The 17,920-nt window shown below is 44.0% G+C and overlaps 1 protein-coding gene across 50 annotated transcripts in view; it reads right to left on the bottom strand.

The window, feature by feature from the left end:
- Positions 1-17,920, bottom strand: part of SORBS1 (sorbin and SH3 domain containing 1) — a 240,759-nt gene that overhangs the window by 153,566 nt on the left and 69,273 nt on the right. The gene's annotated exons all lie outside the window — the stretch shown is intronic.

Here is a 17,920-nt window from a genome sequence, read left to right on the forward strand (position 1 = left end):
CTGTGCTCCGCAACAAGAGAAGCCATCGCATGAGAAGCTCGCACACTGCAACGAAGAGTAGCCTCCGCTCTCTGCAACTAGAGAAAGCCCGCGTGCAGCAACGAAGACCCAATGCAGCCAAAAATAAATTTTTTAAAAAAAGAATGAATGTATGTATATGTATAACTGAATCATTTTGCTATACACCTGAAACTAACATAGCATTGTAAATCAACTATACTCCAATAAAATTAAAATTTAAAAAATAAAGTCATCTGAAAACTAAAAGAACAAGGTGAGTAGAATAGAAGTGAGAACAGTCTCTCTGACGATTTTCTATTCATTCCATAGAGAGAAGTGGATAACTTCCTGCAATTTTTCATAGTAGAGATTCTGAAATGCTTAGAACTAAAAAAAGAAAAAAATTATGCCATCCATTTTCTTCAACTCAGACACTTGTTTCTTAAAAATGCAGTGGACATATAGCAAGAAAGAATTCCTTGTGTAGATGGCAGTAAAAGGTGTTTCAATGTTTGGGCTTGGGGTGTGCATGACAGCACACGAGAATTCCCTAAAAAAATAAAGATGACAGGTAGTGACCCAGCACAACTACTGTATGGCCAAAATAGAAATGGGTATGTCACGTCCATGCCACTAAAGAAACAAAATCGCTCATGTCCTACAAAGCACGCAAGGCATCTTGCCTTGCCAAATTTAAATGGGGACATTATTTTTAAGTTACTATAATTAGTTCACATTTGTCTATGAATCAGTCTTTATGAGGCAACAGCATCTAAGCCCCATCAGATGAAACCTGAGGCAACATCATCTCTGTTTATTATTTTGAAAAGAAAGAAAGGGTGCCAAGTTTCCTGCAACACCCAACTCAAACGCTGAAATTTGGAGGACAGAATGTCCTGTTGTCCACGTTTGAAGATAGGAATATATTTTCATCTAATACATCAGTCCCAGGTTCAGCTGGCAACAGGAAGGAATTGAATTCCAGAGCTCAAAAATAGGACTTAAGTACTAAAGCACCTTTCACTGCTCATATAGGATACTATTTATGTTTTAACCCTTTACACTGCAGCAGTTTTAAGAAGTACTCATGCTTGTGAACAGACATGAAAACATTTCAATCTAAAGCTCTCTGCCTGACAAGAGATTGGCAAATGCAAGCGTTTTAAAGCTATTTTTACATTCCCTCATCCACGGCTTTCATAATTAAGTTTCTCACAAAGAATGAACACCAAATATAACACCAAATATAAAGGCAGGGGAAGGGGGAGTGGTTCCTATTTAGCCTGGGCTTCTCCTGAATGAAATGGCTCATCCAAGGGGCTCTGAAATCAGGCACATAAATACAATAGAATCTCTAAAAGGAGTCCAGCCAGAGAGCAGGCAACACTAAGGCAGTTAGAATCTGCAAGAGGTTTAAACAGGCAACCTTAATAAGTCTCGGGGACGCTACTGGAAGGTATAAGCTCAATGCTTTAATTCAGAGAACATCATTTAGCAGCACGCCAGCGGACTGTAGCACATTTGACTGAGGCCAGTGGGTGCAGAAGAGGGACAACTGCTATTCACTCGTCTCCAGGTTATATCAAAACCATAATATTTTCATGCATGCCCACGATAAATACATATCAATGCACCTGTATGTTCTTTTATGGCAAAGACCACGGGTTCTGGTCCCAGTTTTGATATTTACGAAACAGATTCCCTTCAGTAGACCATTTTAAACCATCAGAATTTCATTTTTGCCCCTCAAACATAACAACAACAAATAAGCAACAGGGAATAATACTTGCCCTGTCTAACCTCACAGGAATTCTATAAGAACCAAAGTGAAATAATAGTTTTACAGTTTTTAACATTCAGCAAACATTTATGTGACACTATAGGCCAGGCACAAGGTGCTGGACAATTCTTACTTTTAATAACCTGCTGACACAGGTACTATTATTATCCCTGTTTTATGGATAAGAAAACTAAGGACGAGAGATGCTCAGTAATGTGCTCAAGGTTACACAACCAGGAGGTGGGATTTGAACCCTGGCAGTCTGACTCCAGAGTATGTGCTACTATATACACTATACTATACAGCCTATCATCATAATTACCATGAATACCTTCACTTAATCCCAATTCCACAAATAAGGAAAATGAGGCTCAGAGGTTAAGTCATAAGCAAGCCGAGATCATAAAGCAAGCACATGGCAGGGAGCCAGGATTGGAAATGGGGTCTGTGCCACTCCGGACACTGCACTCTTTTGGCTTTTGTGGCCGCGTGGCATGCGGGATCTTAGATCCCTGACCAGGGATCGAACCCATGCCCCCTATAGTGGAAGCACAGAGCCCTAAACACTGGATCACCAGGGAATTCCCTGGACCCTGCATTCTTAAAACACAGTTACTAAACTTCAATCCACAAGTATTTACTCTGCAACTACTGTGCTCTAACACGCTTTTTAAAAAAAGGTAAGGAGGTGGTGGTCGTGTTTCCTCAGGAGCTGAAAGGCTTTCGAATCACCTCCATACTACGCCAGCCCCACCCACAGTCACCGAGTTCAGAGCCCCGCCCACAGCTGGTGTCCGGTGATAGCTGATGCCACTGAGGATGAAGATGACCACGGGAATATTAAATGTTGGGATACAGTTTCAAAAGGGAATTAGACTACTCAAGCTAGAGGGGAAAAAGCCCTACAAGGCAGAATGCTAACAGCTTTAAAAATGAACAGGTGTGGCCTATCTAACAGGTAGAACATTGAAGGTACTTTGTTAATTCCTACTAAGCTTTCAACTCCTGAAGCAGGGTGACCAACTCATCCCGGTCCTTGCTGGACTTTCCCAGTAGCCTCACGTCACCCTGGAGGGTAAATATTAGGTTGGCTTTCCACCCACCCCCCCAACCCTGGTTCCAGCACAGGTGCCTGCAAACAGAAGGTGCTCACTAGGTTGTTGGTTAGATGGATGGAAGGAGCAATATTTTATTATTTCCAAGTTCACTCACTTCTATGCCACGAGTGTTGCCAAGCAGCAGTTCCCACACAGCAAAATGACTATGTGAGAATCATTTTAACTAGCACTTTCATTGTTTGTATGCAAATGTACATGCCTAAAATGGGCCCTTTAAAGGGCTTTCCCCTAAATCAACAACCCTCACTGAGATTTTTCTCTGTATATCCTTTTAAGTAGATAGTAGAGAGATAAATTTCAATCCAGCCTGAATCTGTAATAATGGAGTTAAGGTGCTTTTCTTTATAGGAATGACAAGTCTAAAATGAGGAAACGGGAGGCACTTCCAGGCGCCAGGGTAGAGCTGCTCCTTGACTTACTCATCCCAAAATAGGATAGGCACCTCAGAGGGCGCTTTCCCAATACCCAGTTCCAGAAAAGTGAAACACCCCACTGCCTGAGTCCCCCTGGATTAGAATCCTCAAAGCTATTGCAAGCAAACTTTCCAACCTCCCCTTCTATTCCCTTCCCCAGATGTCCTGCTCCAAGCTCAGGCAGCCCGTTCTCTTTGCTGGCCCGTTCCCTTCCTTTGGTTCTGACCCAGGGGCTGGGTAGCCTTGGTCTTGTGCCTCAGCTCAGGGAGAGGCCCAGATGCTCCTTGAGAATTCAACCCTGGCAGAGGGATCAGTAGACCCAGCCCAGACCAGACCAGCCCAGCCCTGGGTGGGAGTTCTGAAGAGCTGCTCTCTTGGGGAGTCAGGGTGGGAATCAAAGTTCCGGGTGGTCAGCATGGCTGAATCCTGAGTCACTGACTCAGCCCTGTATGATTATGCCAGGCAGCCCAGGGAGCCGGTCACAACTTAAAATTCGAGAGAACATGACGGCGAGAAGCAAAGTTCTCAGAAGGGCACACAGGGAAAGCAGAGGTTATCTGAGCTTGGAGGAGAAACTCCTGTCGTCCAAAAGAGTGAGGAGGACTGGAGCCAGGAAAGCCCTGGAAAGTTCTTTAAATGGCTGCAAAATGCGCTCCTGGTCTCAGAATGGTCTATTTGCATGTCTGGGCCACAGGAGCAGGGAACGCGTTGATGCTGAACAAAGGACAGTAGTATCTGGTCCACACCTGCTGTTGTCAAAGCTGGTTCTGTCTCAGGCTGGTCATTCTCAAAATTGGCCAGGATGAGGACCACTGCTGGCGGGAGTGGGTCAGGAAGGAGGGGGTGTCAGGAGCGTTTCAAATGGGGTGACATCCTTTTCACCCAGTGACCTGTGGCTGACAAGCCAAGATCCCCGAATGGAAACGCCTGGCTGGAATGCCTTCTTAGTTCAGTGAGACAAGCATCTTGGGAGTTATTTATTCCAAGGAAGGGGACGTCCCTGAAGGAAATGAGTACATGCCAAGCAGAGAATACAGCAAATCAAAATACTTCTGACGCAGTCCAAACCCTTGGCTGATGTACTTTCAGTTCAATACCTGGAACTCAAGACCAACCCAGAGAGAATCAGAAACAGGCTCCCAAGTGGCTGGGAGCCAAGAAGGTCCGAAGTGGCTTCAGAAACCCCTAAGACCAAAGACACTGGGCTCATCCGAAGCCACAGGATTTCTGAGCTAAAGGAGACATCATCTAGTTCTTACTTTTTTTTTTTTTTTTTGTGGTACGCGGGCCTCTCACTGTTGTGGCCTCTCCCGTTGCAGAGCACAGGCTCCGGACGCGCAGGCTCAGCGGCCATGGCTCACGGGCCCAGCCGCTCTGTGGCATGTGGGACCTTCCTGGACCGGGGCATGAACCCGTGTCCCCTGCATCGGCAGGCGGACTCTCAACCACTGTGCCACCAGGGAAGCCCTAGTTCTTACTTTTAAAAGTGGGGGAGGGGGAGGTGCTTAAGGGAAGCAGTGCTGCTGAATTCCCTAAAGTCATGAAGAATTTGAAGACCCTGGTCTTCAAAGTACTTTTTCCAAAATGAGCATTTTTTTCATCATGTACTATTTGGTTAGTTCCCAGAGGAACCAAAAGGTTCAAACCAGTCACCCCTTATCCCCTGTGCTCAATGAGTGGATCTTCCATTCCTGAAACTGACCCTGAGGTACTCTGGACCAAAGGTGATGGGTAGAGAGTTCAGACGATCCGTAATGAACTGGAACCAACCTCACAAAACTGCATCATCCATGAACAGGCAGTAAGGGGACCAGCCACACTCCACCCTCTGTCACGCTGAGACTTTAACCCTAAACAGAACATTCTAAATCTCAGATACTGTCCAAAAGCTCAGAGACACATTTTGGAGATGGAAAATATACAAACAAGCATTTCTAGACACTCCACCTAGTAGCCCATACTCCAGGGATGGGTCTGAAAACCAAGAGGTTATTTTTTTTTCCAACTGATACACAATGGTGCAGATAAGTGTCCACTTTCTCTTCCCCCATGGCTTCCCTTTTCCAGTGCTCTCTCAGTTCTGCGTGCTCCAAGAAGGAAACTTCCACCAGGCACTAGCAGTCTTTAGCACATGTTAAGGCAGCACAATCTGAAGACAGGAGCGGGAGTGACAGCAGCCAGAAGAGGACAGGCTAAAGCAAAAGCACTGAGTGTTTGAAACCACAAGCCCTGAATCTGCAATCCCTCTGTTTACTTAGAAACAGTTGCTGATGCTCACCCCCAAAGGTAAACTAGGACAAACCCGGAAAGGGAAGGGGAAGCAGTGAGGTAAGAGCCGCTGTAAACCTGGCACCAAGCAGAGGAAAAGCGCTGTCAGGACGCAGCCTTCCTCTCGACAAGAAAAATGAGATAACAGACCGCTATGAATAGTGACAGGAGGCTATACCCAGGCGCTAAGCAGAGGCAGAGGCTCGCGACCCTCACACACTTAAAAGTCACCCACAGACAATTTGGAGGTTGCTGTGGTAGAGTGAAAAGAACGTGGCATTTGGAGTCAGAGGAGGCGACTCTGAGTCCTGGCTCTGCCCTGAGCAAAGCTGTGTGACATCAGGTCAGCCACTCAACCTCTCTGAGTTTTAGTTCTCTGTGAACTATAAAATGAAGGATTTGATTTACAAGAGCCAAGACATGGAAATAACCTAAATGTCCATCAGCACATAAGTGGATAAAGAAGATATGGTAAGGTTGGGAGGGAGATGCATGAGGGAAGGGATGTGGGGATATATGTATACACATAGCTGATGCACTTTGTTATACAGCAGAAACTAACACAACATTGTAAAGCAATTATACTCCAATAAAGATGTTAAAAAAAAGAAAAGATATGGTGTATATATACAAAGAAATATTAGCCACAAAAAAGAATGAAATAATGCCATTTGCAGCAATATGAATGGATATAGAGATTATCATACTAAGTGAAGTAAGTCAGAAAGAGACAAATATACGATATCACTTATATGTGGAATCTAAAATATGACACAAATGAACATATCTACAAAACAGAAACAGACTCACAGACAGAGAGAACAGACTTGTGGTTGCCAAGGGGGAGGGAAGGATTGGGAGTCTGGGATTAGCAGATGCAAACTAGTATATACAGGATGATAAAATAGCAAGGTCCTACTGTATAGCACAGGGAACTATATTCAATATCCTATGATAAACCATAATGGAAAAGAATATATATATAATAAAGTAAAATGAATGAGTTGGACTAGCTGCCCTCAGTTTTCCTCCAGTTATAACATTCTGTTACACTACTAAATACTGCAGCAAAGCAGTCATGCCCCTTCTATTGAACACCTTCTGTATGTCAGGTGCTCTGCTGGGTACTAGAACAGTTTGCACTCAAGGAACCTTCCAACCCACGTTATGCCAGCAGCCTGTAAACAAGCTTCTGCAGTACAGAGGGAGAGATGTGTGGACAGGGTGAAGGGTCAGCTGACCCAGCAGAGGAAGAGGGCAATCAGGAACAGCTTCCCAGAAGTGATGCCCAGGCCAGCACCTGAAGTAGGTCATTAGGCCATAGGAAAGGGCAGAAGGAATAATATGTACAGAAGCACACAGGAATGGCCCAATAGGGCACACACGATGGGAGGAGTTCAGAGATAAAGGGCCTTATAAGCCATACTAAGAAGAGCTCTTGTCAGCACCCCCAGGCTCCCCCCAGTCCCCTGCTGTTCACCCTAACATCTCCCTAGGCCAACACCGGGTCAGCCATCACGCAACCACCCAACCCCTGCCCCCCAGCAGTTCCCTGTTTCCCTGAGTCACATGGCCAAACCACACCTGTTTTACACACAGGCTTCTTCGCAGTCACTCAGCAGGCCTTGCTTTCAACTCCTGCTTGGCCCCTAGTGCCCAACCCATGACAGCTGTTCCAAATAGTTTCCATCTTCCGCAGAGCCACGGCTGCATCCCACCTAGCCCGCTCATGCTCAGTAGATGACCCCCACCTCCTCCGTTCCTGGGAATGCCTGTCCAAGCACTGCTCCTGTAGCAATCCTTCTGGCCACCTGTCCCAAGCTCCTTCCTACACAGCCCAGGCCAAGCTGTGGGGATCTCTGCTCATGAGTACAAAAGAAATTAAAAAGAAACAGAAACCAGTCATCCACCCATACAGGCTGTTGCCCATGCATCTGACTGGGCTCTGAAACTGCACACTTCAGTGGGATGAGGTGAATGTATGTACCCTGCACACCAAAAGGCATTACGTAAATACTATTAGGTACTCCATAACTGTTTTTTGAAGAAACAGGTAAACAGACTTTGATTCTGAGTTGCAAATACATAGTATCTTCAGGCATGTGAACCAAGAATGCAGCCTAGGATTCTGCCAAAAAGACCTTTTCTATAACACAATGGCAAGGCCTTCACGAGCCTAGTCTCTGGTCCCTGCTTTGTTCCTCTACACACAGTCCATTTAATGCCAACCTAAGCAGCACTGAAACATTTTAGTGCCTTTTATTTCTGAAATAAATTTCCCAAAAACACAATATATTTAATATAAAATGCATACTCAATAGGTTCCATATATTGCATGTATGTTATACTGCACCGTGTGTGTAGTTATTTATTTTTCCATGCTCTCAGTGCCAGTATAAGTTCTCAGCCAAAGGAGAGCAGCACAACACAGTCTCAGAGGACACAGCCCCAAGCAAAACACCCAGGGCACTGCCCCGTGGTGACATGTTCTACAATGTGTATTGTTTACTCTGCCAGCACTTCTCTGCCTGCCATTTATTTATTTTTTGCTCTGGTCAACAATTTTGACTCATACTGGACAAGAGACGGTCTGCAACTGGTGTTGGACCTGATACCAAGAAATAAAGGAAAAGTATCACCTAAGATTGATAAATCCGAGTGTCGGGTAGTCTGACCAGTGAACAGGGGTCAGCTTATAGACTGGGAGTACCGAGCAACTGAAGTGTGCTACAGAATGCCAGGAAGATAAATACTTCTGCCCAGATCACCTCCACACCATCTACTAAACACAGCTAGAGAGCTTTCCCACAGTGCTGCAAGGTCAGGGCAACGCCATGAGCTCCTGAGTACACAACTCCTTACACTTAGTTCTCTCATGTTTATTCCAGGTAACTACGAGGAAGAAATGGCATTAGAAACCCTCCTCCATTTGATAGGGACAGAGTAAAGGGACAAAGTAGGTGATTAAATAGTTATTCCCGGAACTTCCCTAGTAGTCCAGTGGTTAAGACTCCAATGCAGGGGGCCCGGTGCTATCCCTGATCAGGGAACTGGATTCCACATGCATGCTGCAACTAAAAGATCCCACATTCCACAACGAAGATCCCACTTACCGGGACTTCCCTGGTGGTGCAGTGGTTAAGAATCCACCTGCCAGTGCAGGGGACACGGGTTCAAGCCCTGGTCCGGGAAGATCCCACATGCCGTGGAGCAACTAAGCCCGTGCATCACAACTACTGAGCCTGCGCTCTAGAGCCCGTGAGCCACAACTACTGAAGCCCGCGCGCCTAGAGCCTGTGCTCCGCAACAAGAGAAGCCACTGCTGTGAGAAGCCTGAGCACCACAATGAAGAGTAGCCCCCGCTCACTGCAACTAGAGAAAGCCCACGCACAGCAGCGAAGACCCAACGCAGCCAAAAATAATTAATTAAAAAAAAAAAAAAGATCCCACTTGCCACAAAATATTTTTTTTAAAAACCAGTTAATCCCACTAGGGGATTGTAAGTAGAAAAAAACACGGGAGACCCCTGTAAGTTAATGATCACTCAAGAAAGCAGGCTTGCTTAGCAATAAAACCATACAACTGAAGCACAAGACATGCCCCCAAACAATAAAACAATGGTGGCAAGAGACCCACATCCTGCCCAGTGAGCTCAGTAAGTTAATGACCCCTAGGACATGTTGGCTGCACACATAAAAAACAATAATTTATGGAAGGTGACATTTCAAAGTGAAAGACCCTCATTGTACTGAGACCTGAAATAATTTTTCCATAGTGCCATGACAGTCCGAGCTTGACCATGTAGAGACAAGAAAACTCCCCTGCCCAACCTGCAGGAGGAGCTGATGATGGAAGCGTGACGTCTACTGAAGAATGAGGAAGAAGGTGGTCTTTTCCCCCTCCCCACTTTTCCTTTGATTATAAAACTGTAGCCCACTAAGTTCTTGGGGCGTGGCACCCTCTTGTCCACCCGCTTGTAAATCTCACAAGCATCCTATTCTAATAAATCACTTCTTATCTACCACTCTGCCTCTGGCTGAATTCTTTCTGCCCTGAGTCATAAAGAATCGGAGCTCGTTGGAGCCCCCCGAAATGCCACCTAGCAGTTTCCCATTGAGATGCTGCTCTTCCAGCCCCACAGAACTGGTTACGTAGTCGGTACCCCAAAGTTTCCCGGAACTCATGCACAGCTCTGAGTGGGCAGAGCATGTGACAGAACAGAATTCTTGACTGTTAGGAGTTTGAGTGAAACCCAAACATGATCTCATTCTACATAAGAAACAAACGAAGCCCAGGGAGGGTGGGTTGTGCTAGCGTAGGTGGCAATTCAGGGCCCAGCAGGTGGCCAGAGTGAGAGCTCCCGTCTCCTCTTTAGTCAGTCCAGTAAACCAAGAGTCTCTGATGATCTTTCACCCTAAAGCCAAGCAGCTAAAAATGAAAAAGGATCAAGAGGCTGTCTCCATTCTGGCTAGCGTTTAGTTTTCGGAAGTTTACAAGAATGATTTTAGGAGGAAAAGGGTGTTATTAGAATCAAACTGATCACAGTAGCTCGTAAAAGGGGAATGATTTAGATTAAATTCACACAGTTATTAAAGTTTGAGGATGGTTTGTTGGCTTCTGTTTGTATGAAGCTCCTTGCCTATAATCTACTGAATACTTTGGAAGGTACCGGGGCCCCAAAAAACTAATAATTCTGCTTTATATTTTTGTCTGCTTACTGTAAAAAGGGAGATTAAGAAATGTTCAAGCTCCTTCAAGTTCAGTAGTTCAGTTCTGTTTGAAAGAAGAAGAAGAAAAAAAAAAACTGGAACAATTTAAGAGCAAATGTGATTAGTAGATTTGTATAAATGTTTCCAACATTATAATTTTATGAGCAAACCACATTATACAGAGTACACGATATGTTTCAAAACTAATATAATGATATGATAACTGTAAAGAATACTAAACAAATTACATTATTGCTTTCTTTCCTTCCCCTCTTGCTTAAAAATGCACAAATCTCTTTAAGGAAAAAAAAATTGTTTCACTCCACAGCCAACCGTTTTTCTATCATTTTAAATGCAGTTTCCATTATTTTAAAAGGGGGATACCAATGGGCCTCCCTGGTGGCGCAGTGGTTAAGAATCTGCCTGCCAATGCAGGGGACACGGGTACGAGCCCTGGTCTGGGAAGATCCCACATGTCGTGGAGCAACTAAGCCCGTACACCACAACAAGAAGCCACTGCAATGAGAAGCCCGTGCACTGCAACAAAGACTAGCCACAGCTTGCCACAGCTAGAGAAAGCCCGCGCGCAGCAACGAAGACCGAATGCAGCCAAAAATAAATAAATGAATTTATTTTTAAAAAAGGGGGGAGGATACAAAAATGATGTTTTGCTGAACCTCAAGATCCCTTGATTTGTCAAGATAAGATTTTAAACTGACACTGAAAGCCAGGGGTTACAAAACCAATAGGCCGAGAAGGCCAACCAGATAACAAATGATGGTGTGGAACTGCAGCAAATTGGTACTCATATACTCCCACACGATGGGATTCAGGGCTGTTCCACTCCAGGCCACGCTATTCCATGCAAGAATATGGCCCAACACTGCTAGATATTCTAATTCTCAAGAGCAGCTAGAAATCAAATCACGTGAAACTTCCCAACTTTGAAAATTCTGGCCACTTACTTCAAAAACTTTTAAAACACTGGTGTTTTATGGGAAGCTATGCTATATAAACATGATTAATTCAGGGAGCAAATTCATCTAGAAACACTAATTTATTGGAAAATAAAGGTTGATCTCTATATACTCTTTTTTAAACCTATATTCCCCTATAATAACTTTTCTCTTGCCCAAGAGGAAGGAGGATGGGGGAATACATAAATTTGAGAAAAAAAGTTGAAATTAGCTGTTAGAAAGCAAGAAGGGTAAAGGTACCTCTACTTTCTTTTTTATTAAAACAATAGCAATTCATATAAGAGTATGTCCAGCTTTTGAGTCTATAATGGGACAATTCCAGAAGTTGCAAATTTCATTGAAGTTAGGCTGCCCTAGGCATAGCAATTTTCCCTAAACATTTTGTCTAATCAGAAATGCCACCCAGAGCTATCCAGACGCAGCTGCTTTTATAATGGTATGCTAATGGTTTCTGTGACTAAGTTAGAAGGCATGATAACTGGGTAGCGGAATGTCACCTCCTGAAAATGTAAAAGTATTATCTATGCAAATTATGTAGGTGCATATGCACCTTAAAGGGTTTCTTGACCCTCCCCCCACCCCCCCCCAAAAATTCTAAGAACCAACACCTGATTATAATAGTGAAAGTTCAATTGTGCAAGTTCAAGCATAAATAATGCAGTCATTTTTTTCAAGCATACCTCTGCAGGAACCATTTTTTAATTTAATCACTGCCTTAATCAGCAGACCAGAGAAAATCTCTTTGAGTGAGGAAAACAAAGTGAGTCACCTCTGTGTTGATAAGGAGACTGCAGGACGAGGGGCACTGTTGTGAAGTACGTATCAGGTGGTGCCTAGCCTAAATTAGTGGAGCAATCAGAATGATTGCTGATAGCCTTGTTTTAGTGGCATCCCCAAGCACAGTCTAACATTTACTTCCCCAAACTGGGGGGTGGGGGGGCAAAAAATGTATCTATTTGTAGTGACTAGATAGAAAAGGAGAAAGTATCTTGTTTTTACACATGGTTGGCTGGCAAATGTGACAGAGCTTCCTGTTTGTTTTAAAAGTATAAAATCAAATGTGTAAATCTCTTGGAGAAACATCAAATAATAAGAAATGTCGGTGCTGCATGGAACGGATGTCATGTCTTTGTAGGACACAAAAATGTTGGCCAGAAAGAAATATTATAGAACCTCTGGTAACACAAACCAATATGGCAGCCCAGGGAGATACTTTTAGGCAATAAGCCCTGTAGAAACTGACACCCAAACAGCACACACTCCAAACAGTGTGGTGACCAGCACATTGGTTCTAGACATTGAATTCTAGCCTTCAGTTTATGCAAATTCCATTTTGAACATTTTCTGACAGTAGCTGAGATTCTTAAGATAAGGAAAATGAATTTGGGATGATCATTTTAATTTCACTGAACTCTGGGGTTAGGAACTATCAACCACAACGGATTCCAAATCCCATGGCCTGTTCCACAGTGCAAGCAAGACCGCGCTAAAGGGCAGCAGGGAGATGGCCAGTTGAAACAGACGTAATTTGTGGCTCAGCTCATGCCAACTACACCTCATTTGAATCCACATTTGTCTAAAGTAGCTGAATAAAATGTTGGCCAGAAACAACCTTAAATCCTTTTTGAAAGAAGGGAAGGGGGAATGAAATTGGCCTGACATTTCCGTAACACGCAAAAATGAGAAACTCAAGTTAAAGAGGCTGTAGGAGAACAGAATTTGCCACCCAAAACATGTCTCTTTGACATATTATTTTAAACTGGTTACAGTTTCTAAGAAATAGCAGACATGGGAAAAATTCTGAAAACCAAATCATAGTTACCCTTTTGGAAGAAATATTTATCAGGGAAATCTTCATTTGTAAGGGTGTCTCCATGGCTATACCAGGAAGAGGAGGATGATCTGATCTCTAGAAACCCTTAACAATGGAGAAGATGACTAATCTACATAACAACCTTACCCTGGCTTACAGTGCTTTTCCTGGCCACCTCCCATAACTGACGCTCATCCTCTTTTATCTTTAGCTGAGGATGGTATTGAAAGCAACGGAGTTGGTCACTTGGGGGAGTTACTCGGTTTTCCTGGCTCTCTACCATGTATACATGTTGTTACACTTTTGTTTGTTTTTCTCCTGTTAATCTGTCTCATGTCAATTTAATCCTTAGATCAGCCAGAACCTATAAAAGTAAAGGAAAATTTCTTACCAAAGCCTAGTCCCAAGTTGCTGATGTACCTGAAGCCTCAGAATAAAGACAACGGAGACTGAACAGGCAGTGACCTTGGTTGACATACACTACGAGCAAGAGTAACGATAAAACCAAGTAGTGAAGGAACTTAAAATTTTTCTAGATCATTTATTACACCTAGATGGGGCACTATTAACCTTTTTAAAGGTAATACATAAACATGATACAAAAAAATTTAGAAGGACAAAATGGTATAGAGTGAAAACTAAGTTTTCTTCCTATACCACTCCCTCCCGCCTCCCCCCAAGGTTACTTATCTCCAGCAGCTCCTCCTGAGATGGTCCACATGCACAGGAGCAATGAAGCACTATTCTACATACCTGGCCTTTTTTTTTTTAACTTAAGAAGATTCTACCATTTTTTAAAAAGTCCCACCACCCCTTGTGATGAATTGGGAGATTGGGATTGACATATATACACTAATATGTGTAAAATGGATAACTAATAAGAACCTGCTGTACAAAAAAATTAAATAAAATTCAAAAAATTTTTTTAAAAAAAGCTCCACCCGCAGTGGTTGAGAGTCCGTCTGCCGATGCAGGGGACACAGGTTTGTGCCCCGGTCCGGAAGGATCCCACATGCCGCGGAGCGGCTGGGCCCATGAGCCATGGCCGCTGAGCCTGTGCATCCGGAGCCTGTGCTCCGCAACGGGAGAGGCCACAGCAGTGAGAGGCCTGCATACCGCAAAAAAATAAAAAATAAAAAATTTTAAAAAGCTCTACCACCCTTAAGTCTCCAGGGGCATGGGAAGGTACCAAATTTTTTTTTCTCATTCCTGAAATCACTTACTAAAAAGGAAACAGGAGAAATCCTCCCTACTATTACTGCCAGTCAGTTTCATTCTTTTTAATCTTGTTTAGGTTCCACTCTAAGATGACAAAGGAAACTAGGGTTGGTGTCAATCGTCATGAACATTCCTCTGAAACCTTCACTTCGCCATAAATTAATGGCTTCAGACATAGAATGCTACACAATCAGTGCTCATTTTCCAGAGATTAGATGCTCCAGAAGTCTCACTGAGAATATTTTCACCAAAACACAAGGGTCTTGAGATACATGGAAAAGCAAGCTGGGGCTGCCCGTGGCCCACGCAACTTGAAACGGCATATTTTAGAAAGCTGCTTGTCCCACTGCCCTCAACAGCTGCACTGGTTTCCCGTTCTTTTGTCATTTCCACAAACGGCCTGAAGAAAAAAACAAAACAAAACAAAAACCACAAGCCTGGAGAAAAAGTGGAAATGTTTACAAAGAAAAGAATCTTGAGGATATTCAAAAGTCTTTGGGGAGGCTAACCTGAGGCTCACAGGGTAGTCAGAGATGGTAGGCCCCGAAGCCCAGCAAGAGGGAGGAGGCCGGCAGGCGCTGAGTTGGTAACTGTGGGAAGGGGACAAAAGTGTCTATGGGGGCTGGAGATACCCAGACTAAAGAGACTTCCCAGGTAACCTGAAAACGCAAAAATCAAAGAGCCCAGTGAGAATATGCTGGAAGCTCAGTGGGGCAATTTCTCTGGGAATTGGACAAAACTAATACAGGAGAGCTGTATTTTGTGCCAGAAGCCCACAGAGATGAAAATGTGTATGTTCAAAATATGATTTTCTCCTATCAATGGATGATGGTTAAGGGGTATGGGTGGTCCTGAAACACATAAGTCTACTACAACCATCACTTCAACCATCATCAGGTCTATTTTTGCAGCCTTATTATCTTGTAACATTTATCTTTCGTACTTCAAAGTTATCCAAAGTGTTTCCTAAATTGTGGTCCTGCAAACCACGGTGACTGTGTGGCCTTTTCATAAAATTACATCACAATTTTCACCGCAAAATTACTGATTTTCGGGCATTGCTTTCCACTCAGTGAACCTTCACTTAATGAACTTTTGAATATGATCATAGAATGAAAAAGATCTGTAATGTATTAACAGTGAATTAAACTTCATCAAAATGGCTTGTAGAAGTTCTAGTACAGATAAAGAACAGAGTAGCTTACAGGCTATTATTGGCAAAGAATGGTGGACCGTTCTGCTTGCCAGCCAAAGACAGCCATGTGCCAAATGCATAAATGCAGTTTATAATTCGCTCAGCTGGCCAGATTTTAAATCATGCAATTCTAAAACTAATATTCATGATTTGAGGGAGTCACAGTATTTCCTTTTTTTTTTTTTAACATAAGGTGAGGATTTATTACTACTGTCATATCATCTAACTTGAATAATTTATATTTACATTACATGAAATTATCCCTTATTCATTAGCATGTGTCTTCATTTACTTCTTAGTAGGGATTTTATATGGAAAATCCACTCTTTGCCTTTCTTTTCTATGTCCAAATCCTACCTATTCCTCCCTTCTCTCCCTCAGTGATTGCATCCAGTCTCATAGCTTCAAATACCATCTACGTGCTAATGATGCTCAAATGTACCATTTCCAGCTCCACCCAACTCTAAATCTAAGAAAATCGAATGGGCATCTCAAACTTCATATGCCCAAACAGAACTCTCAGGATCCTCCCCAAACCTTCCTCTTTGGTCCCCATCTCAGTAAATAGCATCATTATATTCACCCAGTCAAAAACACTGGGCTTATTCTTGGCTTTTATTTTTGCTCAAAACACACACCCAACTCAGCAGGCTTTGCCTTCAAAATATACCCCGAGCTTGACCAGTTCACATCATTTTATAACCACCACGCTAATCCAAGCTACGCCCTTATCTCTAGCCTAGGCTGGAAGGGCCTCCTACAGGTCACACTGATTCTATTCTTGCCCCCAAAGTCTATTCTCCATTCAGGACCCAGAGAAATAATTTCAAAGCTCAAAGAAGATCATACTATTCTACTCAAACTTCTCAAAAGGTATCCAATCACACTCTGGGTTTTGGAGTAAATCTAAACTCCTATCATACCTACAAGATCTGGCTCCCACCTACCACTGATCTCATTTCATATCACTCTCCCCATAACAAGCCCCCATTCAAGGCCAGCCAAACTGGCTGCCTTCCTGTCCCTCTATCACGCCAAGCTCAGCCTACACCAAGGCCTTTCTTTTCACTTGCTGTTCCCTCTGCTAACCACTTCCCCCCAGATTCCTGCACTCCACCCAGATCTCTGCACAAAATTTCTACCCACCCCCCTCACACACACAGACCTTCTCAGACCTCTTTCAAAAAGAACCCCTCAGGGCTTCTCTGGTGGCACAGTGGTTGAGGGTCAGCCTGCCAATGCAGGGGACGCGGGTTCGTGCCCCGGTCCGGGAAGATCCCACATGCCGCGGAGCGGCTGGGCCCGCGAGCCATGGCCGCTGAGCCTGCACATCCGGAGCCTGTGCTCCGCAACGGGAGAGGCCACAACAGTGAGAGGCCCACGTACCGCAAAAAAAAAAAAAAAAAAAGAACCCCTCACTCTTTTTATAGCACTTATTATCACTTGAAATTATATTGTCTACTTAGTTATTTCCTTCATTCACAAAACAGTATTTAGTGAGCACTAACCATGTTTATGTTCAAGGTGCTCTTCTAGGAGCTGAGAAGACAGCAGTGAATAAGCAAAGATCCCTGCCCTCATGGAGGTCACATTCTTGCTTGTCACCCCACTTGAATCTAAGCTCCAGTCTGTCTGTGACCACCGGGTCCCCAGTGCCCAGAGCAGTGCCTTGGCACAGAGTAGGCATTCATACGTATTTACCAAATGGCTGAAGCATCCCATCTGCCTGAGACCATCTGCTTCCCTGAGGACTCCCACCCACAGAGTTCTTCCTAACAGATGGGTCTCTGACTGAGGGACCCAGAATGTCTGCTGTGTCCCTTTAGGCACAGCAGTGGGGACAGTCAGCCTCCCATACCTGAGTTGGGTCCCTAACCCTGGGCCTGACTAACTGCCCTTCCTTTCTGCCCACCAAGGCACCCTGCAAGCTCCCCAGGTGGCCATGCCACGGGTACGCATCTCACTGGGTCATAAGAACACCTGGTCCACGTGGGGAGCGGACCAGGCAGTCAGCAGCAAGCAAGCCAGCTTCTCTCAACAAAGGGTGGCTGGACTCGAGACGCACGGGTCATACTGCCTCCCTGGCTCAGTGTCCTGCCCTCAGTACTCACGTGAGACCTTCACCATCAACTAGCTAGCACGCCTCAAAGTGCTGTCAGCACTGGAACACACTGGTGTTAAGGACATATTTTTGCCTCTTTCAACTGCCACAGATGCAAGACATTTACCTGCTATGATGAGAAATTAAGTTTCTTTCGGGGGCAAAAAGGAAGAACATTTGTTAACTGTGAAATCATCTGATCGCAAATAAAAATGAAGGTAATTGTGAAACATGGTTAATTTGTCTTTCTAAAAAAATCGTAGCTGGACTGGTAGGAAAGAAAAAAAGGAAAATGCAAATCTCTTGAAGAACCACTCTGGAGGACTCC

This window comes from Orcinus orca, chromosome 14 (assembly GCF_937001465.1).
Source record: "Orcinus orca chromosome 14, mOrcOrc1.1, whole genome shotgun sequence".
NCBI lineage: Eukaryota > Metazoa > Chordata > Mammalia > Artiodactyla > Delphinidae > Orcinus > Orcinus orca.